Below are 9,930 nucleotides of genomic sequence, written 5' to 3'. Positions count from 1 at the left end.
TGTCCATATCAAAGTGCTTATCCAAAGTACTATACCAAAAAAACCCCAGGTCTTTTTAAGCGTGTGTTTTTGCCTGTGTGTATGTGTGTGTGTGTAAGGGAGATAGAGAGAGAAACAGAAAACAGAGAAAGAGGAAAGAAAGAGACTGGGTGTTGAAGAGGTAACTCTCCAAATCAATGCACATTTGTTCCCTAGTTTGGATAAGAACTACAATATATGCTGAGAATGTATTATTTTTATTTGGTCATAATTTGAATAAGGAACAATATAAAATGCCAAGAAATTTTTGATCGTATCTTCACAATCTTTTTACTAATCTTTACCATCCTATTACTTATTCATGTTAATATAATTATTTTCAAACTCTCTTCCTCTGCCATATAAATATGCATCACTGGATAATTGGATATAAACCAGTATATGTTCTATTTTAACATTTTCCCTTATACTAGTCTTCTCTACTATCATGGATACCGCACTGTGCTGTCCAAATCCCCTGTTCAGAACAGAGGGACTTATTTCCTCAGTTGATGGGAAGAACTGTCCTCTGTTGTTGAGGCTCTTGAGAGCCTTCTTGCTCAAATTCCATGCCTTTGAAATGAGGATAAAAATGGCTCAGGATCCTCACCCCAACTCAGGACAACTGGAAAGGGCCCTCCCAGCCCCAGGGCTCTCACTGTGCAGTCAGCCCTGGCCGTGTTGTGGCTTCACTGCAGCCTGACTTCCTCTGCTAGCCTGCTGCCTTCTCTTCCCCTCAAGCGGTTTGATCCTGAGGGCTGTGCCTACCACACACTAATCTCTGTCTCAGCTCTGTTTTCTGGAGAAGCTGACCGCAACGCTCCCTCCTGGCCACCTCCTACCAGAATATTTGAGACTAAGGGAATTTTTCCCCACCTCTTCTTGAGCTGCCTGCTTCTCCTGGTCCTGTGTGTCTCTGTGTCTCCTCTCTGCTGTGAGCCACTTTCTGAACCGTGATGTTGCTCTCTCCCAGCAGGTGCCCCTCTAGAGCATTCCACGTGGGACAGACCCCATCCCCTTTACTATCTTATTTTCATTCCCTGCAATAGCCACCCACACCAGGCTACAAGGATATATCAGAATTATTGAAGCATTGCAGGCAACCGAAAGCTTGAGTTCTTATCATATTCTTTGTTTTCAAATCCTTGTCTTTCCCTCCCCCCACCACCACACACACACTGCAATAAGCATTTCCATTTTCAGACATTCATAGTACATCTCTTCTTTTTCTTTTAGAGAAATCTCACTCTCAACCTGTAAGATTTCTAGACTCTCTCCTTCAGAGATCATACCCCATTTCCAGGGAGTGTTAATTCAATCCTAAAGTCTGGGTATCGACTGGACAGTCTCCTGTGGGTGCTGGCACTTCAAATCAGTCTACACACAGTGTAGTTATCAATGTAATATACATATCTGTCTCCTCAGTTTCCCCAGTCACCTGGTGGTTCATTATTAAATCATCTCCTAAGGGCAAATGAAAATTTTCAGAGCTAGTATTATCTACCTCTGTGCTCCACAGTAGTGTATCCACCAGCCAGTTCCACTTAGAGGTATCTGTTACTTCCAATTCTTGAGTTATGAGTTGACATAGCTCTGGTTTTTGTTTTCTCTTGGCTTCTAAATCAGTTATAATTCACCCGCCTTGTTTCCACCCTGAGAATTGTGCTGTTGTCATCTTCTTTCCCGTTCTTTTTGTACTCTGGATTTATGCTTTAAAAATCTTTGTTGTCATTTTAATGGGGTTTTAGGAGAACCCGTGACAAATGCATGTTCAATCCACTGTATTTAACTCAAAATTCCAAACAGAGTATTCTCAAACAGTTAAAATTTGTCTCATAGACCTTAGATTTATATTAAAATTGTAGGAAACTCATTATTATGAAATATAGGAATTAATCTCTAAAAGAATTTGTTGTAGGATAAATATTTTGGCTACCATTGAGGTTAAATCATATTGAAATAGGAGGAAAGAGGATTTTCTATAATTCCATATGAAATATATTAAAATAGCATTTCAATATAAGGATTTGTGAATATAGCCTATCAGTTTTCTAAAATTTCCCAGTCCTTTCTGGGGAAGGCTTCTTCATCTTTTTAAACTTCTAAGTAAGAAAAGTAGTCAGGAAAGAATATTTTCCCCAGTAAGCTTTTACTTAACATGAATTTATATCTCTTGTGACCTATTTTTTACCTTCAGTCTTTATCAGGCTATAAAGTAGCACATTTTAAAAATCATGGAATTTCATATTTAGAGATGACAAAAAAAATGCCTTTATTACCAGTAAGCCAAAGAGTTAAGAAAAATAGCACTTTGTTCTTGAGTATTAAAGGGAAAAGTCTGAGCAATACACAAAGCAGTGAGGAAAAAGACACACATTTTAATAAATATATTACAAATCCAAAATGGTTTTTTAAAGTACTGAAGTTTGCAATTGTTATGAGATGAGTAACACCCCATAAAATATAGTTGTTGATTTCTATTTTCAAGGGTTTTCAACAGATAGTAGAAAGTTTTTCTTCCAGACCAAAAAATCAAATTGTTTTCTTAATTGAATTATAATCAATATATAGTATTATGTTAGTTTCAGGTGTACAACATAGTGATTGGATATTTTTATATATTACAAAATGATGGTCCATGATAAATCTAGCTAACATCTGTCATCATACAGAATTGTTATAATGTTACTGACTGTCTTCCCTATTCTGTATATTCTATACCCATATGTATTTATTTTATAGCTGGAACTTTATAGCTGTTAATCCTTTTCACCTATTTCATCCAATCCCAACTCCTTTCCCCTCTGGCAACTACAAGATTATTCTCTGTATCTGTGAGTCTGTTCTTACTTTGTTTTGTTTGTTCATTTATTTTGCTTTTTAGATTCCACATATAAATGAAATCATATGGTATTTGCCAATCTTCTAGGTCCATCTATGATTTTGCAAATGGCAAGATTAATTCTTTGTTTTATGACCAAGTAATACTTCATTGGATATGTATATCACATCTTTCTGTTTATTTATTGATGGACACTTCAGTTGCTTCCATATCCTGGCTATTGTAAATAATGCTGCAATGAACGTAGGGATACATATGTCTTTTCAAATTAGTGTTTTTGTATTCTTTGGATAAATACCCGAAGTAGAATTGCTGGATTGTATGGTAGTTCTAGTTTTAGTTTTTTGAGGAGCCTCCATACTGTTTTCCATAGTGGCTGCACCAATTTACATTCCCACTAAGGTACACTAGTGTTCCCCTTTTCTCCACATCCTTGCTGACAGTTGTTTCTTGTCTTTTTGATAATAGCTATTCTGACAGGTGTAAGATAATATCTCATTGTGGTTTGACTTGCATTTTCCTGATGATTAGTGATGTTGGGCATCTTTTTATGTGCCTGTTGATCATCTGAATGTCTTCTTTGGGAAAACGTCTACTCAGATCCTCGGCCTATTTTTAATTGTATTTCTTATTTCTTTGGTATTCAGTTGTATGAGTTCTTTATACATTTTTTATATCAATCCCTTATTAGATATATAATTGCCTTTTATTCAGTAGGTTGCCTTTTCATTTTACTGATGACTTTTTCACTGTGTGAAAGCTTTTATAATTTCAGCTTTGTAGTGGTTACATTTGCTTATTTTTTTGTTGCTCCTGCCTAAGGAGACATATGCAAAAAAAAAAAATTGCTCAGACTAATGTCAAAGAGTATTGCCTATATTTTCTTGTTGAACTTTTATGGTTTCAGGCCTTACATTGAATTCATTTTGAGTTTTTTTTTTTTAATATGATGTAAGAAAGTGGTCCAATTTCATTCTTTTGCATGTAGCTCTCTAGTTTTCCATTTATTAAAAAGACTATATTTTCCCCATTATATTGATTGTATAAGCATAGGTTTATTTTTGGGCTCTTTGTTATGTTCCATTGATCTATGTATCTGTTTTTGTGTCAGTACCATACTGTACTTTGATTACAGTAGCTTTGTAGTAAATTTGAAATCACGGAGCATGATACCTCTAGCTTTGTTCTTTTCTCTCAAGATTGCTTTGGCAATTCGGGGTCTTTTGTGGTTCCCATATAAATTTAAAAATTATTTGTTCTAGGTCTGTGAAAAATGTCATTGGCATTTTGATAGAAATTTCATGAAGCTGTAGATTGCTCTGGATAGTATGGATATTTTAAAAATACTGATTCTTTTTTTTTTTTTCAAATACGGATTCTTTCAATCCATGAACACAGTATATCTTTCCATTTATTTATGTTGTCTTCAATTTCTTTTATTAATGTCTTAACAGTTTTCAGAGTACAGGTCTTTCACCTTCTTGGTTAAATTCCTGGGGGTCAGACTTGACTGAGTGCACGCGTGCATGCACGAGCGCGCGCGCGCACACACACACACGCACACACACACACACACAGCACATTTCTTTTTGTTTCCTAATTGCTGTGACTAGGACTTCCAATACTATACTGAATAAAAATGGTGAGAGGGGAATCCTTGTCTTATTCCTAGTCTTAGAGAAAAAGCTTTCAGTTTTTCACTGTTGAGTATGTTAGCCATAGATTTGTCATATATGATCTTTTTATTCCCTCTACCTAGTCTGTTGATTTTTGACAAATCATAAATGGATGTTGAATTTAGTCAAATGCTTTTTATACATCTGTTGGGATAATTATATGCTTTTAGCCTTTTGGTTTCTTAATTTGATGTACTTGCAGATATTAAATGATCCTTGTATCCTCAGAATGAATCTCACTTTTTTCATATTGTGTGAACCTTTTAATGTGTTGTTGAATTGGTTTGTTAATATTTTGTTGGGGCTTTTTGCATCTATGTTCATCAAGGGTGTCTTTGGCCTACAGTTTTCTTTTTTGTAGTGTATCTGTCTGGTTTTGTTATCAGGGTAATACAGGCCTTGTAAAATTAATTTGGAAGTATTTTATCCTCTTTAATTTTTTGGGAATAATTTGAGAAAGTTAGATATTAAATTTTTAAATGTTGGGTAGAATTTACCTGTGAAGCCATCTAGACTTGTTTCTTGAGAGTTTTCTGATCATGGATTCAATTCTTTTACTAGTAATTGGTCAATTCAGATGTTGTTTCTTCATGATTCAGTCTAAGAAGATAGTATGTTTCTAGAAACTTATCTTCTAGATTGTCTAATTTGTTGTCTAATTATTCATGGTATTCTTTTATGAGGTGTAATTTCTCATTTCTGATTTTATTTGGTTTCTTTTTTTCTTGATGAATCTGGTTTTTCAGTTTTATTTATATTTTTAAAGAACCAGATCTTGGTTTTATTGATTTTTTTCTTTTTCTATTGCTTCTTTTTGTCTCTACCTCATATCTGGTCTTTATTATTTTCTTCCTTCTATTAATTTTCGGCTTTTTTTTTCTAGTTCCTTTATAAAATTAAGTTGTTTATTTTGAGATTTTTCTTATTTCTTAAAATAAGCCTTTATTGGTATGAATATCCCTCCTAGAACTCTTTTCACTGTATCCTGTGGATTTTTTAATCTTTCTGTTTCCATTTTCATATCTTAAGGTATTTGATCATTTATATGTCATTATTTCCTACTGCACTTGCAAGCTTCCTCAGTCCTTTTAAAAACTAATTTTATATATTTATTTATTTAACTTTTGCTTTCCTGGGTGGTTGTTGCTTTGCGCAGGTTTTCTCCATTGCAGCGAGTGGGAGCTACCCTCTAGTTGTGGTGCGCAGGCTTCTGACTGCAGTGGCTTCTCACTGCCGAGCACAGGCTCTAGGAGCGCAGGCTTCAGCAGCTGTGGCTCGGGGCTCTAGACACATGGGCTTCAGCAGGTGCGGCGTGGAGGCTCGGGAGTTGCAGCTCGAAGGCTCTAGAGTGCAGGCTCAGTGGTTGTGGCTCACAGGCCCTCACTCTTGAAGTGGTGGCTCTGCTGTGTGACCCAGGAGCACAGCCTCTCCTGGCCGTCAGAACCACCGTGCCCGGGCATTCCTTGTGTGGGCCGCATGCCCTTGCTCTCTGGGTTAGGGCCGCGGCACCTGTGCTGCAGTGAGGGCAGCGCTCGAGCACCTACCCAGGCAGACTGGGGCACGGCTGCTGCAGGGAGGGGATTGTCCCCGTGTGCTTGCTGACCCAGGTGTGGCCTATCCACTGTGTAGGGAGGTTGGGTCTCATCAGGATTCTTGTCTGTCATGAGTCTGTAAGAAAAACTGCCTGATTTATTCTTGATATGCTCCTGTTGCTGGGGGTTTGCTGAAGCCTATCAGTGTTCCAAAGAGAAAAATCTTATTTAGCACTTAGTTTTAGGCTCATTGGATGCCAGACCCTCAGGCAGCAGCTTTTAAACTGTGCATCCTGTGGGGCCATCATCTTAATCCCAGCTGGCCTCCAGACCGGGAGATATGGAGGTGTACCCTGGGAACAGTTGCAAAAATTGGGGTTCCTGAAAAGTGTATAAGCTCCTTTCTGAGGAGTCTTCATGCGGCTAATGGGGTGTGCAAGGATGGTATCTCCCTGCTTATGTTTCCTAAAAAGCACCTCCTTACCCTCCAGAGGAGAGCATAACTTTAAGTCTGTCCTGCAGGGTGAAACTTCAGGCTAAGTAGAAAGTAGTGCCCCGGGAGTGGTGGCCTACCAAGAACCCAGATTATTACAGTTGTGTAGAGCTCAGAAAAGCCAGCCTCCTCGGTCACTAGAGCTAAGAGATCAAGATGTGTCCCCTGAGTGAGTTCCATTCACCTGCTGGTTTTAGCCAAGCTTCCCCAGTGGCTCAGATGGTAAAGAATCTGCCTGCAGTGGTTCCATCCCTGGATCAGGAAGATCCCCTGGAGAAGAGAATGGCAACCCACTTCAGTATTCCTGCCTGGAGAATTCCATGGACAGAAAAGCCTGCTAGCTTTAGATAGGTAGCTGGAGAGTATAGGGGGTAGGATTTGTTCTTTTGTTTCAGAAAGGCGACTAGAAAATAAACTATTTACACCCATCAGCTTCAGCTGTCCACCATGAGAATGCCTTGTCTCTGCACCCGTGTTGGCTTTAGGCAAAGGATGGGAGAACCTCAGCCCCAGCGGGGGGAGGGGAGTTTCGAGTTGGCAGACTTTAGCGAGGAAGAAGGAGAAAACCACAACTGTTCAAGCCCACCTGTTCCAGCCAGGAAGTGAGGGAGTGCTGCAAGCCACTGGAGCTCTCTGGCTTCAGCAGCATGGCAGGGTAGTGCTCATGATCTGTTGCTTGCCCCTGTGTCCTGGCTGCCTGCCTGTATTGGTTAGATAGGAAAGTAACATCAGTGTCTGGAAATGTCTCAGTCTCTGGGGAGTGTTTCCAGCATGCCCATCTCTCTAACCGATTCTTCATATTCACAGATGTCTCTATCACTTTTCAAGCTGCTGTTGTTTTGCAGGGTCTTGGGGTGAGTGAGGTTGCATGGGAGCCCTTTAAGATGAGAGTCTTGGTGTCCTATAGCATTTTAGCATCCTTGGATGGTAGGCCCATTGGTTTTCTAAGCCAAGCATTTTGGGTGCTTTTCTCTCTTGTTTAGATTTCAGGGGGTGGGGTGCCTGATATTGGGTGCCAAGGCCTTACTTCTTCAGGAGTAGCACCTGTCTGGTGAGATCCCTCCCTATTGGATGTCAGGGCATGGGTTCTTGCTAAGAGTGCTTCTCTGCCTCTCCTACATAACTTGATGTCATCCTTTTATTCTTTGTTGTGGAGCAGGTATTCAGCTAGCTCTAAGGTTTTTTTTAGAGGGGATCAATACACATGTGGGTATATGTTTGTTGTGTCCATGGGAGGAAGTAAGTTCAGGATCTTTCTGTGTCTCCATTTTGAACAGCCTCCTCTAAAGTTTCTTTCTGAAGAGTAGGAGGGTATTATTGGTGGGACTGGATTTACTCAGGGAAAGTCAGTTTAAGATAAAACAAAAGCATCCAGAAGAGGTGTTAGTGGTGCAAAAGTAACTGTGGTTTTGCATTGTTGAATTTGCTGTTTGATATTGGAGTATTTTTTTTCCTTTTCTTCATAAATGGTGACATTTCCTATTCTTCCAATTCTCTTTTAACATCTCCTTATGGTGTTAGACCATCTATTCTAAATTTGCCTTTGGAGTTGGGAGTATTGAACAGTCTTCAACAGTATTGAAGACTGACCAGAATATTACTTTCTTCAATCATGTCACCTAAAAACACACTATAATGGAAAGAATGTTTCTCTGTGACAAGTATTTAAAAAACAGATTACTTTTTGGTCTGTAATTCACATGTTTTATATGGAGGATCCACTTCCATGCAGCCTGTTTTTTGTCATGTCAATACTACTCTTAGATTGTGTTAGATAAGCCCACTGAAGATACATATCTATATTTTAAATTGAAACACACACACAGTAGTCTTTCCTTTTTCATTAAGGCTAAAACTTGAAGGAATACACACATTTCACTTACCTTAAATAATGTTGGATGGGAAAATCTAGTGTTCTTGATAAGCGTCTTAGAGTTTTGGTTTGGTGAGCTCCCTTATGTACCTTAAAACAACTATCGAGCCTTACTCTTGTGATGATGAAATAGGTATATGGTAGCTGCAAACAGAGCATTTTGTGGTTGACTAATTTAAAACCTTATTCTTAGTACAGGTGGTTGTTAGCCTATATTACAGCCCAAGCAGGAAAACAGGTGGCACAACCAAAGGAGAAGAGAGGGACTGAGTCACTCTTCTTATAGAAATGTGGACGGTGTGAGAGGAGGCAACAAGTTGCAGAAAAGTACATACAGCTCAGAAATAGCACCAAGTCCTTAATGTCCCACAGCCTGAGGTGTTGAGGGGTGAAAGCCTTTGAGCAGAACCCTGTGAGAGCTGCATCTGTGGGAGCTGCCGGCTACAGAAGAATGTGGTCACTGCCAAATTATGGCTCATTAGGCAGAGCGGAAGTGGTTGGACCAAGTATGGTGTGACTTCTCTCTCTGAGCGTCCCACAAACAAAAGCCAGCCAGTAGTCTAAAGGCAAGACAGACCAGGTGATGTAGTCTGCAGAGGCCGGTCTTCTGGGCACAGAGCCAGACTGAAAAAACAGTGGGCCTGGAGAGAATGGATGAAGTATTTCCTTTAAACTGAAGATGTGATCTGATTACTGTGAAACTGAAATTCCATTGAAATAAAACAGAAAATGTGACTCAGTAAAACTCAGATACTGATTACCGATTACACAAAGGTACAGATGATGAAGAGCAGGGTATAAATGAACAGTTAAGAATGGAACCCAAAATGAACTGACACATTTAACAATGTACTCAGTCAATATTTTGTTCATTTATTTATCCATTCAGTCATTTGTTTGTCTATTCAAGGTGAGTGGTTTACCATAAATTGTGATATATAGTCAAAGCCTAATTCAAATTTTAAGAAAAAACAAAACTCCTCTTTATTTAGTGTATCAGAGGGCCAGGATTAGAACTCTGGAGTAGTAGGGATAAAACAAATATAGTTGACCCTTGAACAACACAGGTTTGAATGATGCAGGTCCACTCATATGCAGAATTTTTTCAATAAATATGTAGTACGGTACTCTGTGACCCATGCTTGGTTGAATCTGTGGGTGTGGAATCGAGGATGGGAGTCCACCTGTAAAATTAGGCCTGGGTCTTCAGCTCCCTGGGGTTGGCGCCCTAGTTCTCCTATCGCTCAAAGGCCAGCTGTGTACAGCGCCTCGTGGGCTAAGTTTACGTGTTCTCAGCACTCTTGCCCACACGCTGGGACAGTGTTCTGTTGAGGAGCTGTCAGCTGTGGACTAGGACCATGGTTGCTTCAGCACACTGGCTAGGAGCTAGGTTCTGAAGGCGGACTGCCTGTGTTTGAATTTAGTCTCCAACACTCACATGTTAGCTCTAGGATTTTAGCATTAATTAACTTTTCTCTATCTCAATTTCCTCTTTA

This window comes from Odocoileus virginianus, chromosome 1 (assembly GCF_023699985.2).
Source record: "Odocoileus virginianus isolate 20LAN1187 ecotype Illinois chromosome 1, Ovbor_1.2, whole genome shotgun sequence".
Lineage (NCBI taxonomy): Eukaryota > Metazoa > Chordata > Mammalia > Artiodactyla > Cervidae > Odocoileus > Odocoileus virginianus.
This window is presented reverse-complemented; position numbering follows the sequence as displayed.